General features: G+C 44.5%; 1 protein-coding gene across 6 annotated transcripts in view; it reads left to right on the top strand.

Moving 5' to 3' along the window:
- C4HXorf58 (chromosome 4 CXorf58 homolog) overlaps positions 1 to 26374 on the top strand; it is a 129523-nt gene that overhangs the window by 6565 nt on the left and 96584 nt on the right. For 5 of the 6 annotated variants that reach the window (XM_070750697.1, XM_070750701.1, XM_070750700.1 and 2 more), the window contains exon 1: positions 22826 to 23011. The exons of the other annotated variant lie outside the window; for it this stretch is intronic. The gene's annotated coding sequence lies outside the window, so the exon portion shown is untranslated. Of the gene's footprint in view, positions 1 to 22825; positions 23012 to 26374 lie in introns of those variants that run through there. 6 annotated transcript variants of the gene reach the window in all.

The raw sequence follows: 26374 nt of genomic DNA, 5'->3' as shown, positions 1-26374 counted from the left end.
CAAGTTAAAAGAATTGTAGCAGGGGCACAAGGTTCCTGGTAAAGATACGTACCTATCTTAATCCAAACGGCAGGCTTTAATGAGCCGTGAGGAGGATAAGAGGGACAATGTTTCCAAACATAAGTTAAGAGTTGGCGTAACTCGCATTTAGTAGGGAAAAGAAAGTTTTTTCTTAATTTAGATTCAAAAGCTCTGAGAATTTGCCCAAGTTCCTTTACATGAAGGTCCTTTTCCCTGGACAACCCCACTCCCATACTTACGAAAAATCGTCCATTCCTTTCACCGACGAACAATGAGATGCGCAGGTAAGCAATGAGGGTCTCAGACACGTGACGACCGCATCGGCATGCCAAGGTAACAAGATAAACCTGCCCGTATTTCTCCACCACCTGTGGATGCTGTCAAAGTCCCTAGTGAAGGCAATGTCTTCAAAAGGGGCTAAGAGCAACCCAGCTGTGTGGGGTCACTCACGAACGCGAATCCTAGAAAGAAGAACCTGGACACATTCTCTCTCTGGGTGAAGTGACATAGTGTAGGGACATGTACTCCTTTTTATTTGGGAACATAAGGAAATGGGGTATAATTACATATACATGTCAAACGATATATCCAACAACACAACTTCAAACATATCTTTTGAGTTCTTCCTTTCCCATAGATATCAAGAAACAATTTCCTAGAAACTTCCTAAGATGTTTTTTCACACCTAATTTCTCTGAAGTCTTCTTCCTTATCTTGCTAATCTTCCTTAATCACCCTGTCCTGCTGTTGTATGCTTTAGGCAATGCAAATTCCCCCCTTTGATCCTATAAAGTGGTGAAAACTTTGTTTATTGTAAGGTGTTTTATTTGAGCCCTTTTGTTTCCCTGTTGTAATTGCCAGGAATGCAGATTAGGCGGGTTAGTGTCCTCCTGTCCTGGTTTTATAGAATCAGGGTCAAGCAGAGTATTTTTTATGCTAGAGGTCCAGATTTTTAATACAATCCTGTTCTAACATAATTTGCTATGCAGAAGTCGATATAAATTGCATGTATAGATTTCCCTTGATCTAGATGAATTGTCCATATATTTTTGCAGTGGAGGAGCTGCAGGTTGCAGGATAATTTTTTTCTGAATATTGCTGTGATGTTTCCCCTAGTCCTTTTCTCTAGACTAGCCAAACCCAAATCCTGCAACCGTTCTTCATATGTTTTAGTTTCCAAGTATTTAATTATCTTAATAAAAGACTTAAACCAGAAGGTGTTCAAACTTTAAGACTTGTGGACTTCAACTCCCAGAATAGAAAAGACTGATTTTAGATAGCATTCCACAAGTGGCACATTTATGGATTTCATATTCTTTCCCATCTGGGTTTGTATCATTCTTAAAATTTGCAAGGGTCTGCCACAAACAAGAGGAGGTTGATTTATTATCCAAAGCACCTGAAGGCAGGACAAGAAGCAATAGATGAAAACTAATCAAGGAGAGAAGCAACCTAAAGATGAGGAGAACTTTTCTGACAGAACACCAAATCAATAGAATGATTTCCTGCCGGAAGTTGTGATTGCTCCAATACAGGAGGTTTTTAAGAGAGTGGATAACCATTTCTCTGCAATGGTATAGGGCAATGGTGGCTACCCTTTTTGTCATCACGTGCCAAAAGTGCTCTTGTGTGCCTCAAACTGAGAGATGGGCAGCAATAAAATTAAGAATAATAATACCTACCTTGACCCTCAGTGAGAAAGTACCTTGACATAATTGTGGAACTTGTATGCTCTGAGATAATTCAGAGAACTATGCCAGAGATCAGGGCCGCTGATAGACGGGTATTACTGGGACTGCTGTCCCGGGCCCGGGCAAATTGGAAAATTGGGGGGGCCCGGGGCCCGCCAAAAACTCCCCAACCCCGAAGAGAGCCGCGCCTTTCGGCCTCCGGAAGTGCTGGGCCGGGGGACACCTCCACCGCGCAGGTTTAGGAGGCGGAGCGGCGCCGGAGGAGCGTTAGCGGCTCAGAGCCTTTCCTGGAGCACTCCGGACGCCCCTCTCGACGGCCCGGCTGCCAACCCGGGCAGAGGCGCGGTTAGGGAAGGCGCCACCCTTCCCGCGCAGCGCAATGCCAAGGCGAAAGCGCTGCCCGTCCGACACCTCCGTCCGACGTGCCCAATGTCCCCCAAAAGGCCCCCCGCGCACCCTTTTCCAAAGGCGCGCACGAAGCCGCGGCTGCCCTGGGCCTCCCCCGCGCCTCTAGCCCCCCCGCGCCCCCCCAGGCTATTCGTCGCTGCCCCCGCCCACCCGCCCGCTCCGCCACTCTTTCTTCTCTGCTGCAAGAGAGGCGGCCCGGGGACTTCAGTCCGCTCCTCCCGCACCCAAGGAGAGCTGCCTCCGACCCAAAAGTTTCCCGTCCGCCATTCGACACCGAGCCGCGCGGGGCTTCTCTCGGCAGGTAGGCAGGGCAGGTAGTGGGGCTCGGCTCTCCCCCCCGTCACACGCACACACACCGCGGCTGCCTAATTCAGTCCCGGCTTCGTTTCACCCACCGCCCCCCCTTGCCCGGCTCTCCACTCCCGCGCACGTGGCAGGCGCTCCCGGGTGGCGCACTCGGCGGATCCAGCTGCGCGGGACGGAGCGGGCTCGGGGCGCAGGTAGGGCGCGGGCGGCAGCGGGGAGGGGGGGCAGCCAGGGTCCGGGTCGTGCCCTCCGCTCTCCCGGCGCTGTCGTGCCTGGAAGGGAGGAGCGGGGAGCCCTGAGGAGGAGGAGGAGAGGAAGGGGGGCAGTGCAGGGGGGCTCCGGTGGCACGAGGGAGCCGCTCGATGGGGGAGGGCCGGACGGGGGAGGCCGGAAAACCGGGTGCTTCCCGGCAGCGCTCCCCCGCGGGTTAGGGGGTGGTGCCTGAATTCCCTGGCAGGCGGAGGAAGAAGTCGGCCGGCCGGCAGGCTCGGACGCCCTTTGGGAACTCTCTCGGGCTCTCGATGGCGCTGAGCGGAACGAGGAGCACATAGCTGGGGGTGGTGGGCAGGGGGCAGGCATTCTCACAGTGGGGGCCGTCGGCCGGCGAAGGCGATTTTCAATGTCGGGTGTGCGGGCTGACGCGCGCTCTCTCCATCTCCCTGCCAGCCCGCCCGAACATTCAAAGTAAGAGCGAAGGTTTTTCACTTTCGCCAGCCTCCGGAGAACGAGAGAGAGTGAGAGCGACGACAGAACAAGATAGAGAGAAAGCGAGAGAGAGAGAGAGAAATCGGGGGAGAGAAAGAGATAGCAAGAGAAATAGAATGAGAGAGAGAAAGAGTGTGAGAGAGAAAGCAAGAGAGAGAGAGAAAGAAAACAAGACAGGGAAAGTGAGAAAAAGAGAGAGAGAGAAAGAGGGGGAGAGATAGAGAAAGAGAGAGAAAGAAAAGAGAGAGATGAGAGAGGAAGGAAGAGAGAGAGAGGAAGAAAGCAAGATAGATAGAGAGAGAAAGTAAGAGATGAGAGAGGAAGGAAGAGAGTGAGAGAGAGGAAGAAAGCAAAATAGAGAAAGAGAGAGAGAGAAAGAAAGATGAGAGAGGAAGGAAGAGAGTGTGAGAGAGGAAGAAAGCAAGATAGAGAAAGAGAGAGAGAGAAGGAAAGAAAGAAAGAGATGAGAGAGGAAGGAAGAGAGGAAGAGAGAGGAAGAAAGCAAGATAGAGAAAGAAATAAAGAGATGAGAGAGGAAGGAAGAGAGTGAGAGAAAGAGAAAGAAAGCAAAAGAGAGAAAGAGAAAGAAAGAAAGAAAGATGAGAGAGGAAGGGAGTGAAAGAGAGGAAGAAAGAGAGAGAGAGAAGAGTGGAAGGAAGAGAGAGAGAGAAATGATAGAAAAAAGGGGAGAAAAAAAGAGAAATGAGAAAATGATTGAGGCAGAGAATGACAGAAAAGAGAGAGAAACAGAGAGAGAAGTGATTCTTGATTTAAAGCATATGGTAAAAGCACTTAAATAATAACAGAGAAAAAAACCCAGCCCTCACCTGTTTTTATTAATAGTTTTGCTGGTTGTTTTAGTTTTAATAGTAATGGATTTTGGTTTTTTAAAATTATTATTGACAAAATTGAATGGGTCCAAAGATGGGCTACAAGAATTGTGGAAGGTCTTAAGCATAAAACGTATCAGGAAAGACTTCATGAACTTAATCTGTATAGTCTGGAGGACAGAAAGAAAAGGGAGGACATGGTCGAAAAATTTAAATATGTTAAAGGGTTAAATAAGGTCCAGGAGGGAAGTGTTTTTAATAGGAAAGTGAACACAAGAACAAGGGGACCCAATCTGAAGTTAGTTGGGGGAAAGATCAAAAGCAACCTGGGAAAACATTATTTTACTGAAAGAGTATTAGATGCTTGGAACAAACTTCCAGCAGACGTAGTTGGTAAATCCACAGTAATTGAATTTAAACATGCCTGGGATAAACATATCCATCCTAAGATAAAATACAGGAAATAGTATAAGGGCAGACTAGATGGGCCATGAGGTCTTTTTCTGCCATCAGTCTTCTATGTTTCTATTAATTTCTTTTAATAAAAAAGAAGGGATTTATTTATTTATTTATTTATTTATTATTTATTTATTTATATGCCGCCCAGTCCCAAGTTTTTCCTTATTTCCAGATTGCATTTCTTCTTGGTGAGGTTCCGCCCATTGCTTCTTGTACTACCTTCAGGTGGCATGGAGAATAAATAGATGCCATCTACTCTGTGGCAGCCCTTTAAGGATTGGGAAACTACTATTATATTCCCCCTCAGTTTTCTATTTATTGAGCTAAACATACTGGTTCTCTTAGCCCTTGTTCATAGGATTTAGCCTTTAGGCCAGGGGTGTCAAGCTCAATTTCATTGAGGGCAACATCAGGGCTGTGTTTGACCTCAGAGGGCCGGGGGAGGGCTTGCCCAGGGTGTGTGGCCATGGTGGCATGGCACGGGATTTGGGGGGCAGTAGTTTTAAAATGGCCGGGGGGGCCCCAGACACTTAGGCTGTATGGGGCCCCAAAATTCCTGATGGCGGCCCTGCCAGAGATTAAGCCATACTGGATAGGTCTCACCAGAGGAGGGAGACAATGAGTGTCTCTCTCATTAAAAATATGGTGAGATGTAAATTACAGAAACCCATACTGGCTTAATCATTGCCCAATCAATAAGAGCCACACTACATGTTGGAGTTCCTGGACATCTGGTGAAAAATGGGCTACATGATTTAGTAGTGTTGGCTGAGCAACCAGAACCAGCATCTGCAGAAATGTTGAAAGAAATTTCCTGAAGTTAGAATAGAGGTCTAGATTGCTAGCTTAAAATGCTAAAATCATTTTTAAATGCTAATAATGAAGCCTAAAATTCCAAATAATACTGTCGTATTTTTCAGACCATAAGAGGCAATGGTGTATAAAACGCACCAAGATTTTGAAAGTGGTAAGCAAGAAAAAAAAGGTTTTGTCCTCCCCAGCTCCAGGAGGACTCTGCACACCGTCCAAACCCTCTGGGCGCCCTGTTTTTTTCAAAAATTAGCCAATTTTTCAACCATTTTTGTGAAAAATGGGGCACACAGAGGGCTTGGGAAGCCTGCAGAGTGTTTCTGGGAGCTAGGGGAAAGGCAAAAATGCCCGTTTTTGTGAAAACAGCCTATTTGCTTTTTTTGGCAAATGGTCAGGCATTTTTGCTTTCCCCAGCCCCCAGAAACACTCTGTAAGCCTCCCAAACCCTCTGACCACCCTGTTTTTGTGGGAAATGGCCCCTTTTCACAAAAATGGGATGTGAGGGTGGGGCTTTGGAAGGCCAAAAATGGCTGTATATGCACCAATATTTCCACCCTCTTTTTTGGGGGGTGGGGGGTGGGTGTTGCATCTTATATTCAGAAAAATGTAGTGTTTGGATGATGATGATAATTTAAAATGTTTTGAAATGCCATACTTAATATGAGGGGAAAACCCAGAAATTATCCCAAAGCAGCTAAAATATATGGCAATTCTTCTATTTAAATTGTTAACACTGTATTCACATATAATGAGTAATAAATAAATATATTTCTAATGAGTATAGAAAGTTATTTCTATATTTTGAATAAAGATGAAAAAAATGTTCATATAGAAAAGTAAACAGTAACATTAGGAATATTTTAATGATTAAAGATGTTTTATTGTTTTGCGGAACTAATGGAAGGGATTTGACATTGTATGGAGAAATACAAAGTCATACACTGGATGACTAGTCCATATATCAAGGAACATATAGTAAGAAATAATAGAGTGAAATGGACATGAACATTGGCATTCAAGTGATCAGGAAGGGTAAAATAATTTGACAGAAAATATGGGTAGATGATAATATGAAAGAAAGGAATTATGAGGAAGAAACAAGAGGCCTATATATTTAATGCTAAGACAGTTTTATGGCATGATCTAGCAATTGACTGAAATGAGACCAAAGGAAAAGGAAGTATCAAAAAAAAGTCAATGTTTTAATAACTGTCACCATGTGCCTCTCCTATCAGGGAAATCCCATACATCAATTCTAAGAAATCATAAATATACTATCAGTGCACCAAATAACAACCGAGAAATATATGGGCAGGGGGGTCGAGAAATTCAAGGCTCTCTGCAGCGGGTTTCTCGGTTAACACTTCTTCTCCATTTCTCCTGAACTTTCCCATTGCCTGTTGCTGGGAATGATAGGTAGGGGTTAGAATCCCAATCAGGAGAGAAAGAAAAATATGAAGAGTACTGGCTTATTGTCAGTGGTCGAAATAACATTTGAGAAATAAATCTGAGTCCAAACTTCATCTTTCTTCCAAGTTCCAATTTATTATCAGAATCATATTGGTAGCGAACGGTAGTCAAGCCGGTACTAAGGTTCCTACAGTTCCCCACCTAGGTTAAGGTTCATCCCTCATCCCCACACCCACAAGTTCATCACGTGTGCCAGTCCGATTGCCTGAGAGTCCACGGACCTCATTCATATTTGCAATGGTCTTGAATAAAAGATGACCTTGGACTTTCAAGAAGGAATTTGTTGTAGCTAGTAATAATAATAATAATAATAATAATAATAATAATAATAATAATAATAATAATAACAACAACAACAACAATAATAATTTATTAGATTTGTATGCCGCCCCTCTTGGAAGACTCGGGGCAGCTCACAACAACGATAAAAACAATATTATGCTGGCACAAATCTAATATTAAAAAAAAACTAAAAACCCTATCATAATTAAAAACCAAACAGCACATACATACCAAACATAAATTATAATAAGCCTGGGGGAAAGGTGTCTCAAATCCCTCATGCCTGGTGGTATAAGTGGGTCTTAAGTAGTTTACGGAAGACAAGGAGGGTGGGAGCAGTTCTAATCTCCGGGGGGAGTTGATTCCAGAGGGCCGGGGCTGCCACAGAGAAGGCTCTTCCCCTGGGGCCCGCCAGATGACATTGTTTAGTCGACGGGACCCAGAGAAGGCCAACTCTGTGGGACCTTATCGGCCACTGGGATTCGTGCGGTAGCAGGCGGTTCTGGAGGGCTTTAAAGGTCATGACCAACACTTTGAATTGTGACTGGAAACTGATCGGCAGCCAATGCAGGCCACGGAGTGTTGTACATACGTGGGCGAATCTGGGAAGCCCCACGATGGCTCTCGCGGCCACGTTCTGCATGATCTGGAGTTTCCGAACACTTTTCAAAGGTAGCCCCATGTAGAGAGCATTGCAGTAATCGAACCTCGAGGTGATAAGGGCATGACTGACTGTGAGCAATGACTCCCTGTCCAAATAGGGCCGCAACTGGTGCACCAGGCGAACCTGGGCAAACGTCCTCCTCGCCACAGCCGAAAGATGATGTTCCAATGTCAGCTGTGGATCGAGGAGGACGCTCAAGTTGCGCACCCTCTCTGAGGGGGTCAATAATTCCCCCCCCCCAGGGTAATGGACGGACAGATGGAATTGTCCTTGGGAGGCAATACCCACAGCCACTCCGTCTTGTCTGGATTGAGTTTGAGTTTGTTGACACCCATCCAGTCCCCAACAGCCTCCAGGCACTGGCACATCACATCCACTGCTTCGTTGACTGGACATGGGGTGGAGATGTACAACTGGGTATCATCCGCATATTGATGATACCTCACCCCATGCCCTTGGATGATCTCACCCAGCGGTTTCATGTAGATATTAAATAGCAGGGGGGAAATGACTGACCCCTGAGGTACCCCACAAGGGAGAAACCTAGAGGTCGACCTCTGACCCCCCACTAACACCGACTGCGACCGACCGGAGAGGTAGGAGGAGAACCACTGGAGAACAGTGCCTCCCACTTCCAGCCCCTCCAGTCGGCGCAGAAGGATACCATGGTCGATGGTATCGAAAGCCACTGAGAGGTCAAGAAGCACCAGGACAGAGGATAAGCCCCTGTCCCGGGCCCGCCAGAGATCATCCATCAATGCGACCAAAGCAGTTTCTGTGCTGTAACCGGGCCTGAAACCCGACTGTTGAGGCCCTAGATAATCGGCTTCTTCCAAGGACCGCTGGAGTTGGAGCGCCACCACCTTCTCAACAACCTTCCCCATAAAGGGAAAGTTGGAGACTGGACGGTAGTTATTAAGCATGGCTGGGTCCAGGGAAGGCTTCTTGAGGAGGGGACGCACAAGTGCCTCCTTATAAGGAGCCGGGAAGGACCCCCTCCCCAAGGAGGCGGTGACAATCTCCTGGACCCAGCTCCGTGTCACCTCTCGACTGGCCGAAACCAACCAAGAGGGACACGGATCCAGTAAACAGGGGGCAGAACTCACAGCTCCAATGGCCTTGTCCACTTCATCAGGTGTCACCAAGTCAAACTCCTCCCAGACAGATGGACAAAGACGTTTAGCCCCAGTCGCCTCGACTGACTCATTGTCAGCCGATACTGCTATGCAATTAGATAGTAACTTTCCCTATCATGCAACTACCCTCCCAATTCTCATGATGGTATTCTAATTGTGGAAGGCCAAACTCTCTAACCCCAAATGATGGCTTCATCCTGACAGGCGGCCCATCTTTTCAAGGAAAAAGCATATCCTGCAAAAGGAGAAAACAAAACATAAGGGGGTTAATATTCTTTTCAACCTCCCCCCCCCAGGGGGACTCTTTTATTTGGTTGGGTATTTATCATGGAATTGCTTAACTAGCTTATCAGCTTTTACATTCTAACTCTTAATCCAAGTGGCCTCTGACAAAGAGTAACCGTTCCAATTAATTAAGTATTGCAGTTGGCCTCTGAATATATATGGAATCAAAAATCTTTTTTACTTCACAATATGTTTCCCCCTGTATGACTACAGGGGGAGGGGGATGAGTGTGGGTGAGGCCTAATATAGGACCCAATCAGAGACAGGCAGAGAGGAGAAGTGGGGGAATGGAGGACCAAACAAAGGCAAAAGGAATGGAGACAGGCAGCAAGGAGAAGCAGGGGAATGGAGTACCAAACAAAGGCAAATGGAGTGAGGACGGGCAGTGAGGAGAAGCAGGGGAAAGGAGGACTAAATGAAGGCAACTGAGTGGAGACAAGCAGTGAAGGAAGCAGCTGGAGAGGTGATTTTGGAAGCGAGATCAGGCAGCGAAGAAAGCGACTGGAGAAGTGATTTTGGAAGTGAGATTGAGCAGCAAAGGAAGCGGCTGAAGAAGTGATTTTGGAAGCGAGATCGGGCAATGAAGGAAGCAGGCTAGAGAGATGATTTTGGAAGCAAGATAGGGCGGTGAAGGAAGCGGCTGGAGAGGTGATTTTGAGGCGAAGGAAGCGATAGGCAAGGGGGAATTTTGACAGTGGGATGGGGCGGCTGCGGCGAGTGGAGGAAGTGGAGGGCGAGAGGGGAAAGTGGCAGCGAAATGGGGCGGCTGCGGGAAGCTCATTGGACACACTGTTAGGGCTGCAGCAGCCAAGAGAGAAGCGATGGTTAGTAAGTAGAAAATGGTTTGTGAGTAGAGGCAAAAAAATCTTGAACACACAGTTCGTATCTCAAAAAGTTTGTATCTCGAAAAGTCCGTAAGTAGAGGTACAGTACCACCGTACATATTTATTTGTTACATTAAACATTCAAAAAGAAAGTCTAAATATCTTTTTATTAAAGAGATCCTTATTTCATCTTCCGGGTCTTTAATAGATTAAAATTAAATCATCATACATTTCTTTACAAGTGATTTAAAATTAATTATTTCTCAGTTATTTTTAGTTTCCAACCATTCATAGAACTTTCCCCAGATCTTATAGTAATTACACTCTTCTTTATCTTTAAGTTTAAAGGTAAGTCTATTCATTTCAGCACAATTCAAAATCTTATGTAGTATTTCTCTTTCATTTGGAGTTTTATTCAACTTCTAATTCTGTGCATATGCTATTCTAGCTGCTGTAATAATATGTACAATCAAGTATACTGTATTTCTTCTTTGTTTAAATTTTCTGATAAAATACCTAATAAGAATGTTTCTGGTTTAAATTCAATAGTCCTTTTCAAAATCTTCTGTAACCAGTGCTGGATCTCTTTCCAAAATTTCTTGGCTTCCGTACACATCCACCACATATGATAAAAAGATCCTGGTAATTGGTTACATTTCCAACATTGATCTATTCTTCAACATTTTTGCTAATCTCTCAGGTGTCATATATCATCTATAAAACATCTTATATATATTTTCCTTATATGCTGTTGACATTGACATTTTATGATTTCTTTCCCAAATTTGTTGCCATTTATCTATATCTATTGTATGTCCTATATTTCTCATCCATTTTATCATTGTGTCTTTAATTTGTTCAAATTCTAATTCAATAGACAAATAATAGTTATAAAACTTTTTAATCAAATTTTCATCTAAACCAAATAAAATTTCATCTAATTTAGTTTTTTCAAGGTTTACACCTTCTTCTTTATTGTCTGCTTTATATGTTGTATATACATACACCAATCAAGCTTTATACCTTGATTTTCTAGCTCTATCATTGTTTTCAACCATTTTGACTTACCTATTAAGTCTTTATATCTTGAAATTTTATTCCACTGTACTCTACTGTGGTTGTCTGGGCTTCCAATGGTGCAACCCAATAAGGTACTCCAGAGTAATGATTATTTTTAATTTTTTCCAAATTTCAATTAAATATTTTCTTTTTTTAAGAGATGTTCCTTTGTTTATTTATTTATTTTTAATATATATATTTATTGATTTTTTTTGAATATTTACATTTTTGTACTTACAGATGGGTCAACATCTATATATTTACATTCATATCGATATTTTCTATATTTATACATTTGTACATATAATTTTTTGTAATGTTCCATCTCTTACTGTGAATTTGCATTTCTTTATTGTGTCCATTTGTACCACTTTGTCCAGATTGAATAATAATCAGAGTCCTTTTGATCATTTCACTCCATAGTTAATCTGTCCATTTCTGCACATTCATATATTTTTTTGATTATTTCCTTATCATCGGGTATCTGTGGGTTCTTCCATTTTTGCATGTAAGCAATTCTTGCAGCTGTTACAATGTATAATATCGGAAATTTTACATTTTTAACATACAATCCTCTAATAATGCCTAATAAAAAGAATTCCGGCATAAATTCAATTGCTATACCTGTTATTTCTTGTAACTGTTTTCTCAATTTCCTCCAGTACTTTTTCGCTTCGGGACATAACCATCATAGATAGAAGAAGGTGCCCTGCTCTTCTTTATACTTCCAACCTGCCTGATTACAATTTTGATATACCTTAGCCGATCTTTTTGGTGTTAAATTCCACCGATATAGCACTTTATATTGGTTCTCTTTATAAGTTGTTGATTTAGTCAATTTTATATTTCTTGTCCAAATTTGCTTCCACTCTGCCAGGTTTTTCTCTGGCCAAAGTTTTTCGCCCAAGCGATAAGCGGTCCTTTTGCTATTCCTTCATGTTTTTCATACTCTATCAAATATGTATAGGTGTTTGATATTATTTTCTCCTCTGGGCCTATCAATAATTTGTCTAGGGTTGGGTTTGGCTGCCAATGCCTGTTCCTTCTGAGTCATTTTTATATCTCATTTGAATTTGTAGGTAAATCCACCAATCTATATTTATATTTTGTGCCGCCAATTATTCTCTGCTTTTTAATTTGCCAAATGAGTCTAGAATCTCTTTATATTTAATTGTTTTGGTAATCTCAGTTGTGTTTGGGTAAGTTAAAGTCTCCATAGTTGACAGCCAATTTGGAATTTTCAAATAATGTTTCCGTCTAATTTCTTTTCATGTGTTTAATAAAGAGTTTCTAATTAAATGTCTTTTAAAGTATTTTTGTATTTTATCAGCAATGTCCCAAGAGGTAGACATGCCTTTCTCCAAATCATGTCCTTCTAATTGTAATATATGTGAGAATTTCCAGTACAATGTCCTTGAAAGTACCTATGCATAGTCCGTTTTCCATGCCATCCTATCTGTAAATCATGCCTTCTAAAGTCAAAAGTCTCTTATTTCTGAACGTCATCCATTCTTTAATCCACGTCATTGCCACTGCTTGGTAATACAAATGCCATTTTGGGAGTCCAAATCCTTCTCACATTCTCGTATCTTGTAAGCATTTAAACTAATCCTCGTTCTTTTTCTTTGCCAAATAAATTTAGTTGTTATCTTATATCATTAAAACAAGTTTTGTTAACTTTAATTGCTATATTTGAAAATAATAAGAGTAATCGTGGCAAAATATTCATCTTAATTAATGTGATCCTGGCCATCAATGACAACTGCACGTTTTTCCACTTTTGCAAATAATTTTCAATTTGTTTCCCCAGTTTACCCTCCTCACCACCTGTATATTTAAAAACTAAGTTAGTTTTTTGATTTTCTGTCATATTTTTTACAATCATATTTGTCTTCTCTGTATTGATTTTGAGTCCTGCAACTTCTCCATAATTCTCAATTTGAGTTAAAAGTTGAGGACCTGAAGTAAGTGGTTCTTCAAGTATGAAAACTAAATAATCTGCAAAGGCCTGTAATTTATATTGCTCATCTCGAATTTTAAGAACCAAAATCTCTTTATCTGCTCTTATAGCTCTAATCAGTACTTCTAATATCAAGATGAATAACAGCGGTGATAATGGACAACTTGTCTTGTACCATTAGTGATTTTTACCTTATTTGTCATGTCTCCATTCACAATAATTCTCACCGACTGTTATTATAAATAGCTTCTATAACATGCAAGAACCTTACTCCAAAATTCATATACAGTATAGGCTTCTGTCCAGATGACTGGAATTTTAGCTTTTATAAATATTTCATTTAATAAATGCAGAAAATAAGGCCAAATACTTCTTCAAACATCTTATAAACCTCCATCAGGTCCTGGTGCTTTGCCATTCTCCAGCCTATAGGAGAGTCCACAGTTGGTGGGTTGACCTCTGTCCGTCAACCAATCAGGACTGAGCCCATAAAAGTTCAAGTTCTGTCAATCAATCCTTTACTCATTCAAAGAAAAGAGCCTTTAAGGCCAAGGAGTCATGGCCCAGAGCCGCCAAGGCAGCTAAAAGATCAGATGTGTGACAAGGCCTCCAGGGCGGTTCCCAATAGTGAGACCTTACCTCCTACTGACCCAGCAGGCAAGGCCTTAATGGAATCACGCAACTTGGTATTAGCTGATGCTGACATCTGGGGATCCTCTGAACAGGCCTTCCCTGTTCCTCCCAATCCCCTTCTTCCTCCCCCACCCCCCTCCTCCATCTTCTCTACCTTTCTCCTTTAATCAGGCTGCCCCTTATCTAGTCCCGCCTCCTGTAATACCAGCTCAGACTTTTCCTATGCATCAAGGCCTTAATGATAGTTTAAATTTACAAGCCATAATTTCAGCAGCAGTCTCGCAGAGCGTGAGTCAATGCATGCAAATCATGAGAGGGTCTCAGACCCCTTCCACTAGTGGAAATCAGATCTGTGTACCAGGGGAGCAACCAGCCCAGACCTCTCTGCCTTGCCAACCATTATCCCGGTCAGCATATGCAGCAGAATTCCGAAATCCGGTAGAGGAGAATGACAGGGGACCGGATTTAGAATTGTCAGATGATGAGGAGATCCCACCAGAAACCCCAGTTACAGCGGGTTTGTTCCATCTCGCTTTATTCCGCTCCCTTCTCTTTAAGGCCAAGAATGCTGCTAGCATTTCCAGTGCAGTCCCTTCATCTACTCAGGGGTCAGACATTAATCCTCTCTTTTCTCTTACTACACCAGAAGCTCAGGTGATTCCATGTCCTCCTCTTTTTGTGCAATCTGTGCAGCAACAGTGTTTTTTTCCTTCTGTCAATGACAAAAAATTCTTTAATGTTGGGCCAGAGTTAGCTCCCTGTATTAACCCTCCTTCGGTGGATTCTCCCATCACTGCGCTCCTGTCTCCCACAAATCTCCCAGGTGAGGCTGCGGAGCTGTTAAAATTGGAGGATAAAAGATCCGAACAAACTCTCATTAAAAATCATCATACAGTTAGAGCGGCTACTTCGACCTCCTTTTTTGCCCGGGCTAACTTAACATGGTTGAGAGATTTGCAGGAGAGCATCTCACCTGAGGACACCAGATCGCACCAGCACATTGCGAAGATGTTGGCGGCCGCACGCTTCACTGCCGATGCTTCACTTCAGGCGGCCAGATTCGCATCCCGGTCCATGGGGACTGCTATTGTGGCCTGCAGGATACTTTGGCGGATGCCAAACACAAGATGAAACTTGCCACATCTGCCTTCAATGGGGAACATCTCTTCGGACTGGCTCTGGAACCACTCCTCACAGAGGATAAAGATAAGCGTAAAATTTTACAACATACCAATTGTAGAGGTAACACTAAATCTTTTCGTAATTCTAGGAGACCCTATCATTCCCCTGCCCAATCCTCTGCTCTATCCAGGCAGAATTTCTCTTATGGGCAACAAAATTTTTATGGGGAAAGGCAGCGGTCGTTCCAAAACCAATCCTTCTGTGGTAGGGGCTCTAAACGGCCCTTTTGAGGAGGAGGTTGTTCTTTCTGCTGCACCAAGTGAGTCACAGTTGGATCTGGATCCTCCCATTGGTGGCCACTTGTCACTTTTTGCGGATCAATGGGAGCAAACCACATCTGAAGTGTGGGTCAGGGAGATGGTAAAATATGACCTCTCCCATGAATTCCTTTCCATTCCCCCTCAATTCTTTATTCAGTGCCCTGTGTCTAACAACTTGGCAAAGAAGCGCCTTGTGAATGAGGCCATTAATCACCTTCTTAGTATTAAAGCCATTCAGCAGGTACCGACCTCTGAAGCTGGATCAGGGTTTTATTCCATCCTTTTTCTGGTCCCTAAGTCTTTGGGGGGGGGGAGAGCCATTCTGGACCTTAAGAGATTGAACCATCATATTCGATACCAACAGTTCAAGATGCACTCACTTCAGTCCATCTTGGCGTGCATAAGAAAGGACGATCTCCAATCCTCTATTGACCTGACGGAGGCCTACTTCCATATCCCTATTCATCCTGAATTTCAGAAAATCCTTAGATTTTGTTATGGGGGCACCCATTATCAATACCGGGCTCTACCCTTTGGCCTTTCCTCTACCCCCACGGTGTTCACTAAGGTGCTAGCAGCCCTTAGCGGCCCACCTTAGGACTCTTCCAATTCGAATCCACTGTTACCTTGATGACATTTTATTATTGGCTTCCTCCAGATCGCACGCCCTACAAGACATCCGGGTAACCTTATCTGTACTAGCTAACCATGGGTTCTCCATTAACAGGGACAAGAGTCAGCTTGTTCCCTCTTCTTCTATTGTCCACCTGGGAGACATTATCGATTCCCTGGAGTGCAGGGGGTTTCTTTCCCAGGAGCGTCACGCTAGTATTGTGGATTTAAATCACTCCATTCTGCAGCTGCGCAGAACTCCACTACACCTATTCTCTACGCTTCTGGGAAAATTCATCTCGACAATTAATATTGTACCATGGGCATGCCTACACTTTAGGGACTTGCAATGATTCCTTCTCCCCTTCCAAAAGCAGAATCGGTGTTCTTCTCCCATAAGGGTACTGCTTCCCCCAAAAGTACACAATTCCCTTCTATGGTGGTCGCCACAGAATTTGAGCCAGGGCTCCTGTTTTCTAGAACCATCCCGGATGGTGCTTACCACCAATGCCAGTCTCTCGGGATGGGGTGCCCACATTAACTCTTCAGTGACTCAAGGTCTTTGGTCATTGCAGGAGTCCTCTCTGCCCATCAACATCCTGGAGTTGCGGGTAGTTTACCTGGCCCTCCAAGATCTCAGCCGGCTCACAGTAGGGAAGCATATCCTGGTCCTCACCGACAACACCACAGCCAAGGCATATATAAACAGACAAGGGGGCATCAGGTCCCCTGCACTTATGGAAGAGGCCAGAATTCTTTGCTCCTGGGCCAAGATCCACCTACTTTCTATCAAGGCGGACTACATCGCAGGGGAGGACAACACCACAGCGGACTGGCTCAGCCGCTCCACAATAGATCAGACAGAGTGGCGGCTGCATCCCAGCATCTTCAAGCAGATCTGCTCCCGATTCGGTCAGCCTCAAGTGGACCTTTTCGCTACCAGCACGAACACTCACCTGCCTCGGTTCTTCACCAGGTTCCGCTGTCGGGGGGCAGAGGGCACAGATGTTCTTCATTCCCCATGGTCGGAGGGGCTTCTCTATGCCTTCCCTCCTCTTGCCCTAATTCCCAGGGTGATACGCAAACTGTTGGAGGAGGAGGCGGATCTGGTACTGGTGGCCCCTTACTGGCCACCCATGCTATGGTTTGCAGACCTTGTGACCTTGCCTGTATCCCCTCCTTGGCGCCTCCCAGTGCGAACCAACGCATTACAGCAGGGGTCAGTATGCCATCCAGACTCCAACTGGATGAAACTGACCGCCTGGCGCTTGAGCGGCTCACATTAGTCAATCCCCAGGTGCCTTCTGGAGCGATGGATCTGATCATCAATAGCAGACGGTCCTCTACACAACGGATTTACGCCTCCACCTGGCGCACCTTCTGCAAGTGGTACAAGGAAGCACAATGCTCACCAACTGACCTGACTGTAGGTAAGATGCTGGGGTTCCTGAGTGACGATTTTGCCAAAGGATTGGCCCCCAACACCTTAAAACGCCAGGTTTTGGCCTTATCCTCAGTGTTGCCCTGTGCGGATTTTTCTCCTTTATCTCAACACCCGCTGATTAAAAGTCTTCTGAGGGGTGCCTCTTTACATAGTCCTCAAGTCACTCGTCGCTTTCCAACCTGGAACCTGACCAAGGTGCTAGACTCTCTGACGAAATTCCCATACGAGCCACTCCGGGACTCTTCCACTCACCATCTCACTCAAAAGGTGGCCTTCCTTGTCGCTATCACTTCGGCCAGGAGGATTTCCGAAATAGCGGCCTTATCTATGCATAAATACCTCTGTCTCTTTCTGCCCGACAAGGTAGTCCTACACCTTGACCCATCTTTTCTGCCTAAAGTAAATTCTCCTTTCCACAGATTTCAGGAAATCTCCCTGCCCTCCTTTTGTTTCAAACCAGTACATCCACTGTAACGAAAGTGGCACACCTTGGACGTCAGGCGTGCTCTGCGCATTTATTTAAAACGCACGGCAGCATGGAGGAAATCCGAGGCTCTTTTCATTTCATACCTACCAGCCTCTATGGGGAGAAAGGTCAATTCCAACACCATAGTTAGATGGATAAGGGTGGTCATAGCTAAGGCCTACGATATATCTGCAATTTCTCATCCCAGAGGCATTACTGCCCGCTCTACCAGGAGTGCAGCCGTCTTGGCTGCTTGGTTCAAGCAGGCTTCTCTAGAAGAGGTGTGTAGAGCAGCCACCTGGTTTGCTCCTACTACCTTCATAAAACACTATAGGATAGACACCTTTGCCTCTTCTGATGCAGCCTTTGGTAGGAGGGTCCTCCAGCAGGTTATACCGGCTTCAACACTGGATACCTAGAATTTCCCTCCCAAGGGACTCAGGCTTTGGCAGGTCCCACCCACTGTGGACTCTCCTATAGGCTGGAGAATCAACCGTTGAACTTACCTTTATCTGAACGGTGATTCTCTCATATAGGAGAGTCCATAGTCGGGCCCTCCCTTCTCTTTTTCTTGAGAGTCTAGTCATCTATTCCTTTCTGATTTCTCCTCTTACCTACAAGAGTTTACAATTTCTATGCTTGTACTATTTTCTATTGTTTAATTGTCTATTGTCTGTCAATCGTTATGCACATTGACCACACAGCCCAAGCTTTGAACTTCGTAAAAAATCGGATTGATGGAGCTTTTATAGTATGGGATCAGTCCTGATTGGTTGACGGACGGAGGTCAACCCACCGACTGTGGACTCTCCTACATCAGAGAATCACCGTTCAGATAAAGGTAAATTCAACAGTTGATTCTTTTGTTTCTTAAGCTTCTGACAATTCTATCATTGTTATCTTAGCAGCTAGTGTCTCCCTAAAAAATTCTGGAATTTTAGGTAAATTTCCCTTTTCTAAGTATTGGCATATTTTCTCATCCTGAGTAAGATCTTATATAATTTTTGATAAAATTTCCATATTACTGCCTCCCCCCCCCCCACTTGATATTTCAATCCTTCTTCTTCATCCTCTAGATGTTTTATCCATTTTTTTCTCTATCTTTCCTTACTTTATAAGTCAACCATCTCCCTGGTTTATTCGCCTGTTCAAAGACGTTTTGTCTTGTCTTTTTAATATTTTTAGCTATTTCCTCATTCTCCAGTCATAGTTGTAGTCCACAGTCAGTGGGTTGACCTCCGTCTATCAACCAATCAGGACTGAGCCCATGTTATAAAAGTTCAAGTTCTGTCAATCTTCCCACTTTTTTCCTCAGTCCTCAACAGGACAGGACGTGTGGTCAACTTACTGACTGTGTTTTCTTTCCTTGCTACCTTCTTCCTTTCACCTATCAGGTAAATTAAAAAAAAAAACCCTCTCCCATTTATCCTCCTCCCCTTCAGGCACTGCCCTGGGAAGGCACATTGTGAGGTCGGAAGGTTCGTCCTTCCCAGCTGGGCCGGCAGGCCAGCCAGATTGCTGCTAAATAGAGCAATATCCTTGCTGCTTTAATTGGAGCCTTCAGTAATCGGTCGGGGGAGAGGTAAAAATTGCATTACGCAGCCAAAAGTCCTTCCTGGAGGCCTTTCTAGCCGGCAAACACACCGAAGTGGGAGTCATCCTGAGAACGCAATTTCAGCTCGTATACTATTATCGGCTTGCGAACCCGCCTGGTCTTGCTTCTAAGTTATTCAGTGCCTCACAGCTGATCGGCTCCTGCGGCAGTGCGGCGCTCCGCTCCATTGCATTTCAGACCCTTTTTTTCCTGGTCAATATTTCAGCTTGCAAATAGGGCCTTTGGAATGGAATCCATAGCGGCTAAGCTGAAATTGCCAATTCTTGCCTATTCAGGGGAATGAGTAAAAAAAAAAAAGAATTGTTTCACAGCGCCGTTTTATTTCTCTGCAGTTGAAGAGCGCAGACTCTGAGGCCTAACAATTCTAAGCCTATCTGGGCCCCCCACCATTTTGTTGTTTCTGGTAATTTTCCATACCGGTGGCCATTTTATTTACCTCAACTGCTATTTGTTTGGGCCTTCTCGTCTTTAGTTAACATGTCAGAATCTAATCCTGTGAGTCATGAGCCAGAGTCCTCAAGCTTGACTTCTCAGAGGAATCCTCAAACCCCGGGCCCCGGCAATGTGGGATACTCTTTTACCCATTCTAGAAAACAGGTCTTTAAGACCAAGGAGTCATGGCCCAAAGCCACTAAGGCATCAAAAAAATAAGTGACCAGGATGCACAAGGCCTTGACCAAAATGTGTGATAAAGCGTCCAAGGCAGCTTCGATTACTGAGCCTTTGCCGCCCACTGACCCAGCAGACAAGGCTTTAATAGAATCACACAATTTAGTATTAGCTGATGCTGACATCTGGAGAGCCTCTGATCAGACCTTTCTTGGTTTCCCCAACCCCCTTCCTACTCCTCCACCTCCATCTTCTCTACCTTTCACCATCAATCAAGCCTTCCCTTATGTTGCCCCACCTTCTGTCATGCCAACTCAGAATTTCCAAATGCATTAAGGTCTTCATGATAGTGAAAATATACAGGCCATAATTTTGGCCGCTGTCTCGCAGAGCATGAGCCAATGCATGCCAATCATGAAAGGGTCTCAGATCCCTTCCACTAGTGGGAATCAGGCCTATGTTCCAAGGATGGCTCAAACCCAACCCCCTCAGCCATGCCAACCACTATCCCAGTCGGCATATGCAGCAGAATTTCGCAATCCAGCAGAGGATGATGAAAGGGGGCCGGATCTAGAATTATCAGATGGTGGAGGGATCCTGCCAGAACCTCCGGTTACGGCGGGCCTGTTCCATCCCGCCTTATTCCGTTCCCTATTATTTAAGGCTAAGAATGCTGCCAACATTACCAATGCAGCCCCTTCGGCCACCCCAGGGTCAGACATTTATCTTCTCTTTTCCCTCACTGCACCAGAGGCTCAGGTGATCCCTTGTCCACCTCTGTTTATGCAATCAGTACAGCAACAGTGGTTTTTTCCTTCTGCAGGGGCTATACCCTCGTCCAACGATATTTTTTTTTTTAATGTTGGGCTAGAATTAGCTCCCTGCCTTAATTCTCCCTCAGTGGATCCCCCCATCACTGCGCTTCTGTCTCCCATGAACCTTTCAGGCGAGGCTGCAGAGCTGTTGAGATTGGAAGATAAAAGATCCGAACAAACTCTCATCAAAAATCATCAGGTGGGTGCTTGGGCGGTAAGAGTGGCTACTTCGGCCTCTTTCTTTGCCCGTGCTAACCTAACATAGTTGAGAGATTTGCAGGAGAGGATTCCACATGAGGACATCAGGTCGCACCAAGACATTGGTAAGATGTTGGCGGCTGCGCGTTTCACTGCTGATGCTTCGCTTCAAGCAGCCAGATTCGCATCCTGGTCCATGGTGACTTCTATTGTAGCCCGCAGGATGCTTTGGCTACATTCCTGGCAAACGGACACCAAACACAAGTGGAAACTTGCCACATCTGCCTTCGATGGTCAACATCTCTTTGGACCCGCTTTGGACCCGCTCCTCACTGAGGCCAAAGATAAGCGTAAGATTTTACAACATACCAACCGCAGAGGTAACACTAAATCTGTCTCTAACTCTAGGAGATCTTTTCGTTCCCCTGCCCAATCTCCTGTTACATCCAGGCAGAATTTCTTCTATGGACAATAAAATTTCTTTTTTAAAAAAATATTTTTTATTGATTTGCATAGACAAACATGACACACATAACATATAACGTTTAGTGGAGCTACAGTGGCTCTGCTCAAAGTAGAAGTCATCTTTGTATTAGAAAAGAAAAAAGAAAAAATCTTGTTGTTTAACAGCATCTATAAAATACGTTGAAATATCAATTATAAGGTAATAAGTAAAAACATCTAAAAGTATATAAAAACATATATAATTTTTTAAAAAATTATGACTTAAATTAAACTAGAGTAAAAAGAATAAGAGAAGAAAAAAGGAATTTACATTTGTATTGTAAATAATCACCATTTAGTACATTATGACTACTAAATATAAGTACAGTGGTACCTCAAGATACGAACCCCTCGTCTTACGAACAACTCGTGATACGAACCCGGGGTTCAGAAAAATTTTGCTTCTTCTTACGAACTTTTTTCGAGTTACGAACCGGCGTTCGGAGACTGCTGGGAAGCCGTGCGGCTGTTTTAAAAGGTGACAGCCGGGCGGCGGGGCTTCCCAGAAGCCTCCCGAACACCGGTTCGTAACTCGAACAAAGTTCGTAAGAAGAGGCAAAATTTTGCTGAACTCCGGGTTCGGTTCGGGAGGTTGCTGGGAAGCCCCCCGGGCCGGCTGCGACCTTTTAAAACACCCGCGCCGCTTCGCAGCTGTCTCCCGAAGCCGAACGCGGAAGTTTTAAAAGGTCGCAGCCGGCCTGGGGGGCTTCCCAGCAACCTCCCGAACCGAACCCGGAGTTCAGCAAAATTTTGCCTCTTCTTACGAACGTTGTTCGAGTTACGAACCGGCATTCGGGAGGCTTCTGGGAAGTCCCGCCGCCCGGCTGTCACCTTTTAAAACAGCCGCACGGCTTCCCAGCAGTCTCCGAATGCCAGTTCGTAACTTGAAAAAAGTTTGTAAGAAGAGGCAAAATTTTTCTGAACCCCGGGTTCGTATCACGAGTTGTTCGTAAGACGAGGGGTTCGTATCTTGAGGTACCACTGTACTTATATTTAGTAGTCATAATGTACTAAATGGTGATTATTTACAATACAAATGTAAATTCCTTTTTTCTTCTCTTATTCTTTTTACTCTAGTTTAATTGAAGTCATAATTTTTAAAAAAATTATATATGTTTTTATATACTTTTAGATGTTTTTTACTTATTACCTTATAATTGATATTTCAACGTATTTTATAGATGCTGTTAAACAATTCCTGTTTGGCCTGTTTAATTTTTTCTGACAGCTGTTCTTGTTCTATTAAATTTATTTTGTGTTTAACTAATTCCCTTTTCTTTTTATTCTCGTCTTTACCCTGACTACTTTGTGATGGTACTTCTAGAGCTTTTAACTCTGCTTCTAATTTTTGAAGTTGGTTTTTTTTTCTTTGTTCTTTTTTGCAGTATAGGATATTGTCAGTCTGCGAATGTATGCTTTAGTTGTATCCCATAAATTTTGTGGGGAAGTATCTGTATTGTTATTTAAGTTAAAAAAGATTTGTAATTCTTTTTCTTTCAAATCTTTATATTGAGGATCTTGTAAGATATTTCTATTCATTCGCCAATGCCTCTGTTTTTTGTTTCCCTTCCAAGTACAGTAGAACCCCAACTTACGAATTTAATTGGTGCCGGAAGGAGGCTCGTACGTCGAAAAGCTCGTATGACGAAACATTGTTTCCCATAGGAAACAATGGAAAAGCGATTAATGCGTGCAAGCCCGAGGGCTGAGGCGGCGGTAGCGGCGGCGGCTGCGGGGAGTCCAGCGCTGCCTGAGCTGTGAAGGTAAGGGCCAGGGAAAAGGGAACCAGGCTGCTTTTTCTTTCCCGGGAGAGCGGGCGGGAAGGGCGAAGCCTCTAGGCTGATCTTTGCGGGTGGAAAGTGTGGGATCAGGCAGGGCGTAAGGCGGAAAGCCTCATTGTTTGGAGGGGAAAAGACGTCGGCTGAGGGGTGCCCGGTGCTTCCCGGCGAGGAGGAGGAGGAGCTGGGCAGATAAGAGGTGCGGCGCTCCCACAGGGAAAGGAGAAGGCGGCGGCTCAAGCCCTTCCCCGTGCGCCCCTCCGGAGCCCAGCTCCTCCTCCTCCTCGCCGGGAAGCACCGGGCACCCCTCAGCCGACGTCTTTTCCCCTCCAAAAAAGGAGGCTTTCCACCTTACGCCCTGCCTGATCCCACACTTTCCACCCGCAAAGATCCTCCTCCTCCTCGCCGGGAAGCACCGGGCACCCCTCAGCCGACGTCTTTTCCCCTCCAAAAAATGAGGCTTTCCGCCTTACGCCCTGCCTGATCCCACACTTTCCACCCGCAAAGATCCTCCTCCTCTTCGCCGGGAAGCACCGGGCACCCCTCAGCCGACGTCTTTTCCCCTCCAAAAAATGAGGCTTTCCGCCTTACGCCCTGCCTGATCCCACACTTTCCACCCGCAAAGATCCTCCACCTCCTCGCCGGGAAGCACCGGGCACCCCTCAGCCGACGTCTTTTCCCCTCCAAAAAATGAGGCTTTCCGCCTTACGCCCTGCCTGATCCCACACTTTCCACCCGCAAAGATCCTCCTCCTCCTCGCCGGGAAGCACCGGGCACCCCTCAGCCGACGTCTTTTCCCCTCCAAAAAATGAGGCTTTCCGCCTTACGCTCTGCCTGATCCCACACTTTCCACCCGCAAAGATCCTCCTCCTCCTCGCCGGGAAGCACCGGGCACCCCTCAGCCGACGTCTTTTCCCCTCCAAAAAATGAGGCTTTCCACCTTACGCCCTGCCTGATCCCACACTTTCCACCCGCAAAGATCCTCCTCCTCCTCGCCGGGAAGCACCGGGCACCCCTCAGCCGACGTCTTTTCCCCTCCAAAAAATTAGGCTTTCCGCCTTACGCCCTGCCTGATCCCACACTTTCCACCCGCAAAGATCCTCCTCCTCCTCGCCGGGAAGCACCGGGCACCCCTCAGCCGACGTCTTTTCCCCTAAAAAAAATGAGGCTTTCCGCCTTACGCCCTGCCTGATCCCACACTTTCCACCCGCAAAGATCCTCCTCCTCCTCGCCGGGAAGCACCAGGCACCCCTCAGCCGACGTCTTTTCCCCTCAAAAAAATGAGGCTTTCCGCCTTACGCCGTCTGCTCTGCAAATCAGCTTCCCTCGCAAAAGGCTGCGCCCGGTGCCAGCTGTTTGCCCCGCGGCTCTCTCGCCCCAGCGCCGCTTCAGAACCCGCTGTCCAGCGCCTCTCGCCTTCCGCCGTTGCCCGCCCGCCCTCTTTTGCCCAGCGCCGCGGCTCGTATCTCAAATTTCAGCTCGGGAGTAGAACAGAAATGTCTCTCCCCTCCCAGCTCGTATCTCGAAATCCTCGTATGTAGAGCAGCTCATATGTCGAGGTTCTACTGTAATTGTTAGTGGATTCTGGTCTGCCCAATTGTTTGTTTCAATTTCAATATTTGAAACATAGTCAGAAATCTGGGATGAGACCCATGCCATATATATTCTAGTCCAAATTTTATGCGGATTTGAGTAAAAAGTATATTGCTTATTTGTAGGGTGGCGATCTCGCCATATATCTTGCAATGTTAATTCTGAAGTCAATTTCCAAAATGTTGGTAGGATTGTTTTCTTTTTCTTATCTTTCTTTTTACCTGAATAATCCATTTGACTATTAGCTATTGCGTTAAAAACTTCAATTATGATCATATTTTCAATAGATAACTCTACTATTTTATCATGTAATTCTTTATAGAATATTGTTTGGTTTTCATTTGGGGTGTAGATCGATATAATAATGAGAGGTGCTGTTTCTAAATTTACTTGCAAAATTCAAATTCTGCCATCATTATCATTATAAAGTTGTTTAACTTCAATCGTTTCATTAATATAAACAGCTATCCCTCTTCTTTTTTTCCCGGCTAGGCTGGTGAATAAGTAGCCTAATTTTGAATTGTGTAATAGTTCTTTGTTAAGAGTTTTTAATATGAATTTCTGGTAGAATAATAATTTGCGCTCTTTGTTTTTTAAGTTTAGAAAATATCTGTTTTCTTTTTCTTGGAAATTCAATCCATTTACATTTACTGAAAAGATTTTAACATCTGAGTACATTTCTACTTATAGTATTTTTTTGTTTCTCGAGGTTCTCGGAGTCTAGTGCTTAGCACCAATTCTTGCTGTTATTGTGGTTGTTTTTTCTTTGCATCTTGAGCCTCTTCCTCCCCCTTGGAGGCTGCCCCCACCCCATCCCTCCTTCTGTGATTTCTTTATAAGGTAAATGGTGTTTAAACAAGCCAGATTGTTCGTAAAAAGCTCTGGCTTCGTCAAAGGACTCTAACTTTATTCTAGATCTTTGACAGTAGAAAGAGATGCCTTCTGGGATCAGCCAACAGAATATTATTTTTTCTTTAATTAATATTCTTGTTAAGAAGTAGTATTCCCTCCAGCTTTCTCGTACTCTTCTTGGCACTTGTTTTAATATAATAACATCTTTGTCCTTTTTTAAATTTTCATCTCTTGACCATTTCAAAATATTGTCTCTTATAGTCTTTCTGAATTTAATGTGCACCTCTCTTGGTAAGTTGTGTTTTCGAGCATAGCTGGTTTGGGCTCTGTAAATTTCATCAATCTCCCTAATTGCTTCCTGTGGGTCCATCTGTAAAATCTCTCCTATTAATTCCACCATTTTTGAATCCAAGTTTTCATCCTTATCTTCATGGACATTTTGGAACTTCAAACCTTGTGAGGCTCGTTGTAATTCTAAATTGGTAATAGCTTCATCGACGCCTCTGTTTATCACATTACTATGATCCTCAAATTCATCCATTCTCTGTTCGGATTTTTCCATTTTATCTTCTACCTTTTTCTTCCATTGTTCATTTTCTTTTAGTGTTTGTTGTATCACATCAATTTTCCTTTCCAGTGTTTGTACACTTCCTTTCACATTCCTTAGCTTGGCCTTCAGATCCCTCATTTCTGCTTTTATGTCTTCTTTTATAGCTTCATAGTGTTTTTGGGCTTCTTCACGTGCATCATCTCTGTTAGCATTCATAGAGATCTGAAGTAGGGCCAAGGTATCTTGGATGGGGTCTTTTCTTTCTCTTTTTCTTTCTCCTTGCCCAAAATACTTGTTATTGTTCTTTGTGGTAAAGGTGATGGCAATGGTGAAGGGGACCCCTGTGGAGTAGC

This window comes from Erythrolamprus reginae, chromosome 4, assembly GCF_031021105.1.
Source record: "Erythrolamprus reginae isolate rEryReg1 chromosome 4, rEryReg1.hap1, whole genome shotgun sequence".
Classification (NCBI taxonomy): domain Eukaryota; kingdom Metazoa; phylum Chordata; class Lepidosauria; order Squamata; family Dipsadidae; genus Erythrolamprus; species Erythrolamprus reginae.
This window is presented reverse-complemented; position numbering and strand designations above follow the sequence as displayed.